General features: G+C 44.7%; 2 long non-coding RNA genes across 5 annotated transcripts in view; one reads left to right on the forward strand and one right to left on the reverse strand.

Annotated features, from left to right (window-relative positions):
* Positions 1-350: 350 nt before the first annotated feature.
* The window catches only part of LOC135056824 (uncharacterized), a 117,050-nt gene continuing 103,297 nt past the window's right edge, over positions 351-14,103 (forward strand). Inside the window, exon 1 of one of the 3 annotated variants that reach the window (XR_010244083.1) lies at positions 351-514. This is a non-coding gene — a long non-coding RNA (uncharacterized LOC135056824). The remainder of the gene's footprint in view (positions 515-14,103) is intronic. The other 2 variants (XR_010244082.1, XR_010244084.1) reach the window with 2 other exon arrangements.
* LOC135056833 (uncharacterized) overlaps positions 12,431-14,103 on the reverse strand; it is a 29,854-nt gene continuing 28,181 nt past the window's right edge. For both annotated transcript variants that reach the window (XR_010244086.1, XR_010244085.1), the window contains exon 3: positions 12,431-13,888. This is a non-coding gene — a long non-coding RNA (uncharacterized LOC135056833). The remainder of the gene's footprint in view (positions 13,889-14,103) is intronic.

Genomic DNA, 14,103 nt, shown 5'->3' on the forward strand with positions numbered 1-14,103 from the left:
GCGACCCGGACCCGCTCACTGGACCTCTGACCCCTCCTGGCAAGTACAGAGCCTGTGTCACCGTTGCTGTGCCCCACCAACGTGTTTCAACCCTTTACCTGGATCTTTTTCAAGGTGATGAGTATGTTGCACTTTCCCCACATGCTATTTAAAATGCCCGCGTCCAATCCAGAGCAATCCCCAATCTCTGTTAACTGTCCACAGCTGTGTGAGCTCCTTCACCAATCCCTTCTATCCTAAGCGGTCATGTGTCACAATCCCGCCCCCTCCTTTCTATAGAAACCGTCCGACGCTCTCCTGTGCATGATGACGTCAGCGCTGTAAGCCGCGTCTCCATAGCAACACTTCCTGTGTAGCCGCATCCGCTCCCCTGCGTGTGTCCGATATGTCACTTCCTTGGAGACCCAGTTCCTATAGTAACGGTAAACAGACTCCTGGAGTACCTCACGCATAACTTCCTCTCCAATTTGGTCATCATGGATACAGTACACAGGCCCCGTGGAACTAAACGAAGGTATTCATTCGTACTCTTTATGTATGCATAAGTCTCTCCTGCGTTCACAATTCATGATGCATAATTGTGTTGCATAGTTCCTACTCATTGGCACCTTTATTTCTTGATGCCCAACATGTTCTTATCGCAGGGCGTTCTCATACAATGTCCACGGGCTTGATACATAATTTAGCCTCAAAGACAAAAGATAGGATGTGTATCAAAAAATGAAGAATATAAAACCTATAAAATCACAGAATTTAGTGTATAAAAATAAGGTGTATGTGCCTATATACCCCATCCATCTCGTATAGAAACAAGGTAATGATACATTCATAGAGTATAACCAACTATGTACCGGCAAATATATGGCCATCACAGAAACCATTTTAGTTCAAAGTCTGAATTAAGGCCGTGTGGTTTAAGTGTATTGAGTTCATAAATGATCTTCATTTCGGCTTTTGCCAGTTGTGTGCTAATATCCCTTTGTCGGCAGTGCCTTTCGCTAAGTTTGATCCCCGCAAACCTTTTGATATGGTCAGTTGAACAATTGTGTTCGCTTTTAAATTGGCTGGATAAAGAATATGTATCTAGACCTTTCCTTATGTTCCGGAGATGTTCCCCCAGCCGGGTTTTTAGCGGTCTGCATGTCCTGCCGACATAGACCAAATTACAGGAGCACTCTATTATGTAAATTATATTCCTACTATTACACGTAATGAATTTCTCAATTTTTGTTTCCACTCCATTTAGCTCTATTTTCTCAATTTTCCTCTGTTCACTTTTTATGTTCCTGCACCCTAAACAGCTCCCGCACCGATGGAATCCTATGGTGCGAACACTGCTCCTTATTTGTACTCCAGGGTGCATACTCTTAACCACTTTGCTCCTTATATTTGCCGCTTTTTTATAAATAAATACTGTTTTTTTCGGTTATGACTTTTCCTAGTACTGGATCCTTCTTAAGGATTCCCCAATGTTTATGAAATGATTTCTTCACTACTTTGTGTTGTGAATTATAACCTCTAATGAACACCCGTTGGAATTTGTCCTGTCCTGCTTGATTATGATTTCTCCAATAATTTCATCCTATCCGTGGATTCTACTTGACTCAAGGCCTTGTCTATCGTTGTTGGTGTGTACCCACTTTTCTTAAACCTTGACGTGAGATGTTCCGCTTGCTGTTGATACACGCTCTCATCAGTTTGCCACCTGGTATACTGTTGAGCCAATTGCTGTGATGACAGCTGGTAGGATGAATGTACACCTGTGAATGGCTTAGTGTACGTTTTTGTTTTCAAAACCCCTTCTTCCACATAGATAGTCAAATCCAGAAAGTTGACCTGAGGTTAGGCTACTTTCGAAAGTGAATTGTATATTCAACGTGTTCGTGTTGAGGTAGCCAAAAAAATCTTCCAAGAGATCTCTCTCTCCCCTCCATACAAAAAGCACATCATCTATATAATGAATCCAGGACACTAGGTTCGCTCCGTAGGGATTATTGCTCCAGATGTAGTCGAGCTCCCACTGTCCCACGAAGATGTACACGTAACTCGAGGCGAACCTAGTGCCCATGGCTGTGCCAACCTTCTGCAAAAAGAAATCCCCTGCAAACATAAAGTAATTGTTGTTGAAGATGAAAGTGATCCCCTCAATCAAGAACTCCTGTACTCCTTTCTCTATGTTACTGCTGGCTAGATACCCAGTAACTACACTGATGCCCGCCGTGTGTTCAATTATTGTATATAGAGATTTCACATCTCCTGTCACCAATATGCACTTCTCTTCCCACAAAATCGTGAGTAGGAGTGAAAGTACATCTTTAGTGTCTTTCACGTGGGACTTATTCGTAAGTACAAGTGGTTGGAGGTAATGATCTATAAACTCTGAGAGGTTGGCAGTAATGGAGTCAATCCCAGATACTATGGGCCTACCTGGTGGTTGCACCGGATCTTTATGAACTTTGGGAAGCACATATATCACTGGTATCGTTGGTTCTGGGTTCCAGATGAACTTTTGTTCCCTCTCTTCCAAAATTCCCTTCTGTCGATAACTCTCAATCAGGCTCTGTAGTTCTGTCATGATCCTTTTTGTTGGATAACTCCTTAATTTCTGGTAAGTACACCCATCGTCCAGTTGTCTATGGACCTATTTTTTTGTACCAGACCTTATCCATAACCACTACGCCACCCCCCTTATCGGCTGGCTTGACGACTATTTCTGTGTTCATCTTGAGATCCTTAAGTGCTTTTCAATCCTTCACTGTTAGGTTGTACTTAATTCCTTTGTTTTCAATTTTTCTAATGTCGTGCACTAAAGTGTAGAACGTGTCGATGAAACTGCCCTTCACATGTGAGGGATAAAAAACAGACTTAGGTCTGAAAGGGGTGGTGTCGCGTTGGTCAACCTCTACAGACTCTCCTTTTTTGGATAGAAAGAATTCCTTTATACGTAATTTTCGTATAAATTTATTGACATCAACAAACACTGAAAATGTATTGAGAGTTGCTGTTGGGGCATATTTCTTTATCATCCACTAGGGGTCACTGGAGTACTCTTGGGATATGGACGGCTTCCACCGGAAGAAGGCACTGAATAAATTAATTTTTGAGACTACTCCTCCCCTCCATATCCTCGAGCACTTCAGTGTTTTTTCTGTGCTCGACACAGTTAGAAGGCATAGTGGAGCTCGTCCACGAAGTATTGGAATTTTTTTTTTTAGTTCCTAAGTTTTTCTTCTTTTCAAGGATTTCCACGTCCTTTCCCCCCTTCTAACAGGCGTGGGTCAGGGACAGTGGAAGCGGCTGAGAACAGCCGTGAGTGTCGGACCTCTCTGTAAAGAGCTCCCTCACTCCACCTGCAGGCTGCCTGCAAAAAGCTGGACGGAGCTTGGATGAGAAGCCCCGTCATAGACTTTGGTCACGGTCCAGGTATGTTAGGGGCGGTCAGCTCTTGCTGCCGCTCCACTGTTGGGGATTGTATTGGGTACTCACCGCTGCCCGGAGCGCGTGTGCATGGGCCGCTTCACGGCTCCATGCGGCGCGCTCTCACTCTCCGCTCCCAGCATCTTAAATACCAGACCGCTGCTCCCCGGCGCCGCAGCAGCGCTGCCTGGCTACACAGACACTCCGCAAAATGTGTGTGGCGGGCGGGAGCGCGTGTGCATAGGCCGCTCCAGGGCTCTATGCAGCACGCTCGCTGCTTCCGCTATCCGCCCGCAGCAGCCGAGGAGTTCCCGCTGCCTGGGCCTACAGGTACAGGCCGCTCACACGGCCCTATGCAGACTTCCACAGGCCCCGACCCGGTGCTGTACACGGAGGTCGTGGGAGTGGGGGGGGGAGACATTGGCAGTATTTGGCAGTGTTAAGTAAGGTGCTTAATATGTTAATGTTCTCCTGTCTGTTCCAGGTTTCCTTTATTACATCTCGGCTAAGAGTGGTACTAGGGAAATTTTGGGGTCAGTTTTCTTATTGCTGGCAGGCACTGCACTTGCCTGATATATACCAGGAACTTTGGTGTTATTACTGAGTCGTGCAGTCTGTCTGTGTGTAGTTTGTATTGTCTGTCTTTTATAATGAGTAAGACACCAGCAAAATCTAAGAAACATTTTTCATGTCATGTCTGTAAGAGTGTGTTGCCTGATGGATCCACCACATGTACAGCATGTGTTGTTAATACAGCCATAAATACGATTTCAGAAGTAAAACCACCATCTCTGGACCCTCCATGGGCTTTACTTGCAGATGTATTAGTTGGTTTACAATCAGAGCTGGCCGCCTCTCGTGAAGAAAGAGAGGCGGCAAGATCTGAGTTTAAAATGAGACCATTTGAGTTACCAGAGTCTCAATCTGGTCAGAGGCCCACCTTGAGTGGAAAAGATAAATTTCCTTTTCCTAATAATTCTCCAGTCTCTGGGATACTAGACCTCACTGAACAGGAGTATGAGGAGGGCGAAATAGGGAAACAGTCAGATAGTGACGATTTTGACAGCCCAGGTATTGACAATCTCATCAGAGCAGTACGTCAGTCGCTGGAGTTTACGGAAACTGAGGAGCCCCTGACGAATGATGAGGTAGTTTTTACTAAACGACAGAGATCTCCGATGTGTTTCCCTATTTCGGAATCTCTTAATAAAATGTTACTGGAATCACGGAAAAATCCGGATAAACGGTTTTCTATTCCTCGTAGATTTAAATCGAGTTACCCGTTTCCAGAGTCCATGACAGCTACTTGGGAGAACCCACCATTGGTGGATTCATCCGTATCCAAACTTACAAGGAAGTTAACCATACCAGTACCAACTGCTACTACGCTTAAAGACCCTGCAGATCGTAAAATAGAGGCTATGCTAAGGTCCATGTATACAGCAGCTGGAGTGCTGCTGAGACCTGGGTTGGTTGGCATTTGGGTTACTAAAGCTTTAATGGTATGGATAAAAGAGCTCAAGTCGGCTCTGCAAGATGACCATCTTATACTTCTCGCGGATCAAATCTGGGAAGCTGCTGAATATCTATGTACAGCTTCTACTGACGTCTGTCAGCTTACTTCTCGCCTGTCCTCATCGCTAGTCATAGTACGACGAGCACTTTGGCTGCGTTCTTGGCAGGCGGAGACGGAGGTTAAAAAAGGTATAGAGGCATTGCCTTATGATGGCGAGAAGCTTTTCGGTCCTGAATTGGACAAATGGATTTCTGAGGCTACTGGAGGAAAGTCTGTGTTTCTTCCATCGCCTACAACTATACCTAAACGGAAATATTCTGGTCCGGCGTTCAAATCCTTTAGAACTCAGCCCTTTCGTGGGCAGGGCACAGGAGCAGTCACGCCTGGTAGAAGAGGTCGGGGACGTAGTGCTCGACAATCCAATGCACGTCGTCAAGACACTAAGACCACTAACAAACCAGTGGCATGACGGGCTCCCAGCCCATCTCGGATCTCCAATTGTGGGAGCACGCCTTCAGAGCTTTCAGGGGGCGTGGCTGCAGACGTCCACAGATGGGTGGATCCGCAAGTTAGTATTAGAGGGTTACAAAATAGAGTTCGATTATCTTCCGACAGGAAGATTTTTCACGACAGGACTGCCTGTGTCGGACGACAAGAAAGCAGTTCTGCAGGTTGCCATTCAGTCTCTGCTGAATGCTGCAGTTGTAATTCCGGTCCCCGTGCAGGAACAGGGGCAGGGTTATTATTCCAGTCTGTTTCTGGTACCAAAACCAGATGGCTCAGTCAGGCCAATATTGAACCTAAAAGGTCTCAATCATTACGTCACTTACCACAGATTCAAGATGGAATCTCTCAGGTCAGTAATTGCAGGGTTAGAGCCGCAGGAATTCATGATTGCACTGGATCTCAAGGATGCGTACTTACACATTCCGATTTGGCCACCTCACCAGAGTTTCTTAAGGTTTGCGATAAGGCGAGACCATTACCAGTTTCAGGCTCTGCCGTTTGGCCTCTCATCAGCGCCTCGGGTATTCACCAAGGTAATGTCCGTGATGATAGCTCATCTCAGGTCCCTAGGGGTAATAATTGTTCCGTATTTGGACGATCTACTCATAAAGGCTCCGTCTCAACAATTGCTTCTCCAGCATGCTTTGCTAACGTACAATGTACTAGTTCAGCACGGTTGGATAGTCAGTTTAAAGAAATCACATCTAATTCCGTGTCAGCGACTTCAATTCCTAGGGATGATTCTCGATACAGTAAAACAAAAGGTTTACCTGCCACAACAGAAAGTACAGGTCATTCGTCATCTGGTGCAATTAGTGCTCAAGCCACGCACAGTCTCAGTACATTTGTGCATTCGCCTCTTAGGCACAATGGTGGCGGCTTTCGAAGCACTTCAGTTCGGAAGGTTTCACTCACGTCCGTTTCAACTGGAGGTGTTAGCGCAATGGTCGGGATCACATCTGCAGTTGCACCACAGGGTGAGATTGTCGCCACAAGTCAGGGTGTCTCTTCTCTGGTGGTTAAAAATACACAATCTATCTGCAGGGAGACGATTCGGCGTCGTGAATTGGATAATTCTGACAACAGACGCAAGTCTCAGAGGTTGGGGAGCTGTAGTTCAGAGTCATCGGCTCCAGGGCCTCTGGGCAAATCACGAAAGATCGCTATCCATAAATGTTCTGGAACTCAGGGCGATTTACAATGCTCTAAGACAAGCAGTGTACATGTTTCGTTTTCAGACTGTTCAGGTGCAGTCAGACAATGCGACGGCAGTCGCATACATAAACAAACAAGGAGGAACGAGAAGCCGCATGGCAATGCGGGAAGTAGCTCGGATCCTCAGATGGGCCGAATATCACCAGGTGATATTGTCGGCAGTGTTCATTCCGGGAGTGGACAACTGGGAGGCAGATTTTCTCAGTCGTCGGGATTTTCATCCTGGAGAGTGGGCATTAAATCCAGAAGTATTTCAGATGTTGATCCAGAAGTGGGGGTACCCTCAGGTGGATCTGATGGCATCCCGCCACAATCATCAGGTGTCACGATATGTGTCCAGAACAAGAGATCCAGGGGCAGTGGCGGTGGATGCTCTCACAGCCACGTGGCCGTACAGCCTTGTGTATCTGTTTCCACCGTTTCCGCTGCTCCCGCTGTTGCTAAAACGGATCAAGAGAGGGTCCGTCACAGTCATACTAATAGCGCCTCATTGGCCTCGGAGGGCTTGGTTCTCGGATCTCCTCGGGTTACTCGCAGACGATCCGTGGCCACTCCCACTACGTCCGGACCTGTTACAACAGGGTCCGTTCCTTTACCCCGATTTAGCGCGGCTGCGTTTGACGGGGTGGCTGTTGAAAAGGCCATCTTAAGAAGAGAGGGCATTCCTGAGTCTGTTATACCAACCATGGTACGAGCTAGGAAGCCGGTTACGGCAGCTCATTATTACAGAATCTGGCGTACTTATATAAGTTGGTGTGAAGCTCGGAAATTTCCGACATCATCTTTTAATTTATCCCGTCTTTTGTTATTTTTACAGATGGGGTTAGATGGAGGACTACGTCTTTCCACACTAAAGGTGCAGGTATCTGCGTTGTCAATTTTCTTTCAAAGGAAATTGGCCTCGTTGCCGTCAATACATACGTTTTTACAGGGTGTAAAGAGGATACAGCCTCCTTTCATTCCACCTACAGCACCATGGGACTTGAATCTGGTTTTAGATTTCTTACAGTCCGATTACTTTGAACCTTTACGACAAGTGGATATTAAATTTCTCACTTGGAAAACGATTTTTCTTTTAGCCTTAGCTTCGGCTAGGCGTGTTTCAGATCTGGGTGCCTTGTCGTGCAAGTCACCGTATTTAGTTTTTCATGATGACAGAGCGGAACTTCGGACGAATCCCGCTTTTCTACCAAAGGTAGTGTCGTCTTTTCACATCAATCAACCAATAGTAGTTCCTGTGTTAACAGGAGATTCTGGAACGTTGGATGTGGTTCGCGCATTGCGCATCTATGTATCCCGAACGTCTACTGTGCGTAAAACGGATACGTTGTTTGTTCTCTATGATGCGGCTAAGAGGGGTTGGCCAGCCTCTAAGCAAACCTTATCCAGATGGATCAAACTGACCATACGTCAGGCTTACCTTTATGCTAGGTTACAGCCACCTACTTCAGTAACAGCTCATTCCACACGTTCTGTGGGAACGTCATGGGCAGCGAGTCGTGGGGCTTCTACGACACAGCTTTGCCGTGCGGCTACTTGGTCTACAGTGCACACGTTTGTGCGCTTTTACAAGTTTGATACTTTCGCGGCATCAGCATCTAGCTTTGGCCGTTTAGTGTTACAAGTGCCAAACAGCTCTCCCACCACGGAGGAAACTTTGGTACATCCCAAGAGTACTCCAGTGACCCCTAGTGGATGATAAAGAAAATAGGATTTTGGTACTTACCAGGTAAATCCTTTTCTTTGAATCCATAGGGGGCACTGGACGCCCACCCAGAGCAGTTTACCTGTTTTAGGAAGTTCAGTGGTTCTTATGGTAACACACTTTCACGACTGGTTTAAATTTAACAAGGATTAATCAGTTATGGTGTCAACTGTTTAGTTGTCTGTTACGTTTTGTGTCAACTTTATTGTTGTCCGTGAGATTATATGTAATTCTCCTTTGGTCAATCTCTCTATCGATCCTGTTCGGCTCAGTAAAAAAACACTGAAGTGCTCGAGGATATGGAGGGGAGGAGTAGTCTCAAAAATTAATTTATTCAGTGCCTTCTTCCGGTGGAAGCCGTCCATATCCCAAGAGTACTCCAGTGCCCCCTATGGATTCAAAGAAAAGGATTTACCTGGTAAGTACCAAAATCCTATTTTTAGTCCCTTCCCAAGCACTCTAGTCTCTGCGTCTGTCAACACGTGTACTTATGTTGAAAATCTTCACAGTCTCTGTTCATTTCTCTGGCAACACCACCATTTCCTCATTACTCTTGGCCACATTGAGGATTTCCCGTCTACTTCTTAGGACCTTCCTTCCCTCCTTACTTTTTTCTTTCTTTGTTATAATCCCTCCCCTTTTGCCCCTCTTGGTTTTCCTATTGGATTTCAATCCCTGCGTGGGAACCTCCTATTGCCTGTCCCTAAAAAAGGGGACCTATCTCTATAATTTTCCAGGGGTGCAAATCTATTCCTGGTAAATCGGCATCATAATTCAGTGTCCTATATCTATCCGATGTATCATTCCTCCAAGTTATTCTCTCCCTCCGATAAGGTCATTCATTCCTCTCGCCTGGTCTCATACTGGTCCTAGTTGGATACCTATGCAGATGATTCCTTACGGGGTGTTCCCTTAGTTCAGGGTATCTATCCATTGATGGCCTATGCTTCGCCCTGCGGCTCCTTACTGTACTCCATTCTGGATCCGATGTCTCCCAGTGCACAGTCCCCCTCTTTGGAGTGGCCGGTTGTCTTATGGCCTGATTTAATGGGGAGATGGGCTCATCTTCGTCTGATCTTGAATCATTGAGGAGGTCATCCCTTTGGTCACATTTGACCGTTTCCTTCTTATCTCTAATAAACTTCCTAACCTTTCTATCTATGAGTGATTTTTCATTCTTCTTAATGGTACGTTCTATCCTGCCCTCCAACTCTTTATACTCATTCATGTCTTTAAAGGGGGTTGTAAGATCTCTATATACGATGATCTCTTCATCCAATTTGACTAATTCCCTTTTGCGTTCTTCTGTTATCAGACCCATAAGAGAAAAAGAACACTCCCTAATGATCCTGTCCCAATCCTCCCTGAATACTTGTGATGTGTCCCATTTAAATGCACAGAAATTATAAAAGCATTGTCTGTAAATAGATTTTAAATATTAATTATATTGACCAATTTAGTAATAAATATATATTCAATCTTCAAATAGCTTTGCAATTAAAAATAACCATTATTTTTACATAAAAGTAAATGTACATCTATGTGCCCATATCCCTTAACCCATGGTTAATGTGTTTTTCCCCCTTTCTCTGTATTACCATTACTGTACTTCCCTACTCCATTCTATACTTAAAGTGCTGCTCTATTACCAATAATGTAAATTCCATGCCATCTTCTGCATGACCTTATTTTTATTAAAAGTTAGTCTGTCTCTAACCTGGTGGCTCCAGATGGCACACGTGGACAAGGTGTGTCATTAATGTCCTCCCTCTGCCTGTATTGCCATTAATGCAACCTCTGTATTGCAAGTAATGAGCTTTCCCCCCTATGTGTTCCATTAATTAGCTTCCCCACACCCCTCTATTCATATTAATGTTGCGCCCTCGTCCTCTGTATTGCCAGTAGTGCCGCCCCTGTTATGCTGTTAATGGGCTTCCACTTCCCCTGTTTTGCCATTTATAATCTCTACTCTGAATTGCTAGTGGTGGGGCTCCCCTTTCTTTATTGCCAGTAGTTTGCCCCCTCTACTTGGTATTCCCAGCAATCCCTTCCCACAATATTGCCATTAATAAGCCCCTGCCTGTTTTGCTTATAATGAGTTCTCCCTCTGTTACCATTAATGACCCCCCCATTACCATTATTTAGTTTTTTCCTCTTTATTGCTAATAACCAGGCCTGCCATCAAGGGGGTACTGTGGGGTCTGCACTCCTAAACCCCAACAGAGAAGAAGGCCTGGGTGGCAGCTGTGTGAATTAGCACCAGCCACTGACTTGTCTTGGAGAGACAGCTCCGGGCCTCCCAGCATTTCAAATCAAGCGCCGGCCATGAGCCAGTTGGAGCTCATGGACCAGCAGCCAATCAGGAGCAACCGTTCTTGATTATCTACCGGTCTGCGAATTCCACTTAGTTCACAGCCGGCGCTGTATTTGAAATGTCCCCGCTGTCACCACTTTATCTGTGCTGGGTCTGAATTTTTTCCCGTGCTTGTACTAAGGCACCTGCAGAGTAAGCTGGGTCCTCTGCAACTGATTGGTTTATTCCTTCTCTGTGTTCTGGATGTGGGACCCGGAGAGGGTTGTCAATATCTGGAGAGCGAGAAAATAAAGGTAGAAAAATAATGTGTGTAGATGGTATGCATGTGTAGATGTGTTTGTTGTGTTTGTGTGCAGATGGTGTGTGTGTGTGTAAGTAAGTGCTATGCTACAGACAGGGCACACGGTTGTGCAGTGAGCAGGATTGTGTTTCTGGCTATCAGCTGAGAGGGACATAGTGGAATGGTAATACATTAAGTAAATGTAAGATAAAATAGCTACAAAGGTGGTAGTGACCCTCTGCTCAGCATCGTCTGCCTATCCCTGTCACTCACTGCCCGCCACCCTCTGCCCCTCCCTGTCATCCAGTGCCTCTCCCTGTCCCCTCTGCCTCTGTCACTCTCTGCTTCTGTCACTCCCTGCTCATCACCCTCTGCCTCTCCTTGTCACCCTCTGACCATCATCCTCTTTCTCTTTGTCACCCACTGCCTCTCATTGTGGAGGATGAAATAATTTTACACAGGGGCCCACCACTATTGCAATGCATTTTATCTGTGGATCTGGCTTTTCTTTCGTAATAATGATATGTATATATGTTGTGTGTGCATGTAGAATCGGTATGGCTTTCCCTACATAGTTTCATATATTATCTGATAGTTTGACATGTTACAGTATAATAACATCCAACCCCACAGGCCAAACTTTGCTAAAAAAAAATTTTAACCGACTTACGCATCAATTGATGCCCCACCCCTGATGTAGCTCCACCCACATTCTCCATAGTCCCTCCCAAATGGGGGCCCTGCCTATTTTATCAGTTTCGGGCCCCACAATTTCTATTGGCAGCCCTGCTAATAATGCCCTATCCCTCTATTGCCAGTAATCTATTTGCCAATATATTGCCATTAGTGGGCTGAAACCCCTCTATATTGTAACCAGTGGCATCGCACCAAAATGCCGACTCCTGCTCAGTGACAGAAGTCAGGTGCTGCACTGTAATAATATGTGCAGCTCTGCACAGTGACAGGAACTGGCACTGCAGCCACAGTACTCCCCAGGGCCAGCCCTGCATCTCCCGAACCCCCCAAGTGAGGAAAAGGGGTCGGCATGTGAAGCCCTGCCCATTTCTTGCTAAGCCCTTTCTCATGGCGCCGCACCGGGTGTCACAGAGGTAAGTGATGCCGCTGATTGCAACTAATAATCTCCCTCCACCATTTTGCCATTAATGAGCCTCCTCCACCCCCTTTATTGATATTAATTAGCTCCCACTCTATTACTAGCAATGGGCTCCTCCCCTGTATTCTTTGCATGCATATAGAGGTAGGAAATGCAGTGCTATGTGCTCCCAATCTTTATTCCCAGTGATGGGCCCCGTTACCTTCTGTATTGCCAGCAATGAACTCCCCTCCCCTGCTGTCTACTGTTAGGGTTCAAGGACCACCTCTTGGTCTGAACATGAAATACCTTCGAACATCAGTCAGTGGATCTTTACTTAGCAGCCGACTGGAGACCAAAAATAATGAGACAACACACAGATCAGAAATTACCTGCTGAGCTTGACATATCTCCTGCCTCGTTGCTCTAGGAGCTTTATTTATACACAAATGAATAAAGGTATGGCAGTGTATTAGCCAATCAAAGTACACCGTGTGCAAAGATAAACAATTATTTAATGAAACCAATTATAGCATTCCTGAACATATTCTTATCACTTCTTGCTCATTAATATGGCCTTCTTCTTATCGCCATCTGGGCATTCATTTTGAAAACCTTCTTTTCATTGTTACCTGGACATTCCAAAACATACTCCTTTAATGTTCTCATCATGCAATTAAAGGTTTATCTTAGCCTGGCAGTTAACTAAATGTCCTTGGAACTGCAGCTGGAGAAATCATTTCTCTTAAGTTTCTCACAAAATATCTATGTAATTCTTTTAAGGAAATTACATATACTAGCTGGCTATGTTCATTGATTATAGCAGTGAACATTCTAATCAATACCAAATTATGAAACATAGAATCACATAACTGCTTATTGGGTTGAAATGTATTATATAGCATTATACGTGCTTTTAGCTATTAAATACGAAGCTTACAATTATTATAAAGATGATTTTATATTTATAATTGTTCTAATTCCTTCAAAACGCTTGAAGGTCCTTTTCTGGGCATCTTGCCAATATCTGGGAATCTTGCCGGAAATACTAACTAGCAACTCATTTAATCTGCAGGTGTGAATTCTTTAGGCTTATTAGCCTAACGAGCTACCATATACATGTAGGGAGTTCCTGCCCTGTAAGAATATATTTTTAACAAGCTACTGACTTATCACATAATAAACATATTGCTTGCTACAAATATATTTCTAACTGTTAATTGAAATCTGCTTATGAATCAGAAAGACAAAACCTTATACAAAATGGAGTCTTTATGATGAACTTATTTTAGCCCCATCATTCCCTTCTCTTGATTCATAACTTGACTTATTTCTTACCTAACAGGACCATAGGCTTGTTTTTATCATGACCGGTAACTTATACACATGCATTCCTGCTGCAGAAATCCATGCATAGGAACACACACACACACACACACACACACACACACACACACACACACTCTCTCTCTCTCTCTCTCTCTCTCTCTCTCTCTCTCTCTCTCTCTCTCTCTCTCTCTCTCTCTCTCTCTCTCTCTCTCTCTCTCTCTCTCTCTCTCTCTCTCTCTCTCTCTGGTCTTCTTGTGGGAAAATGGTCCATCCCCCATCTTTGACAAGCACATGATCCTTTTCTCTAGTTGTCCCATGTTAAGCCTCTGGACTCAGCAACGTTTAGGAAATGATGATGTCTTTGCATTAGTCACAAGTGTTCGCATCTGTATCTGAAAAGATTTCTCCACAGACTCTACAGTTCTTTTGAAGTTGGTACTTTGGTAGTGATTGGATTGCCGTCTGACTTTTGCATAGGTTTCAGCAAACATCAGGTTCTCGGGTAGTTTCACCTTAGGATTTACAGTAATCAAGTGTAAGTATCTTTCGAATTATCCATATAACACCCTTAACCACAATGTATATAACCTCTTGCAATCAAATATAGGATCCCTGAGATCCAGTCACCTATTCCTGTACCTCAATGGCTTCTTTAATTAATTATGTCTGATTTAAATAATTACAACATGCTTCTGCCACCATCACACACATTTTTCCATCCTTAGTA

The sequence above is a fragment of the Pseudophryne corroboree genome, chromosome 1 (genome assembly GCF_028390025.1).
Source record: "Pseudophryne corroboree isolate aPseCor3 chromosome 1, aPseCor3.hap2, whole genome shotgun sequence".
Taxonomy (NCBI): Eukaryota; Metazoa; Chordata; class Amphibia; order Anura; family Myobatrachidae; genus Pseudophryne; species Pseudophryne corroboree.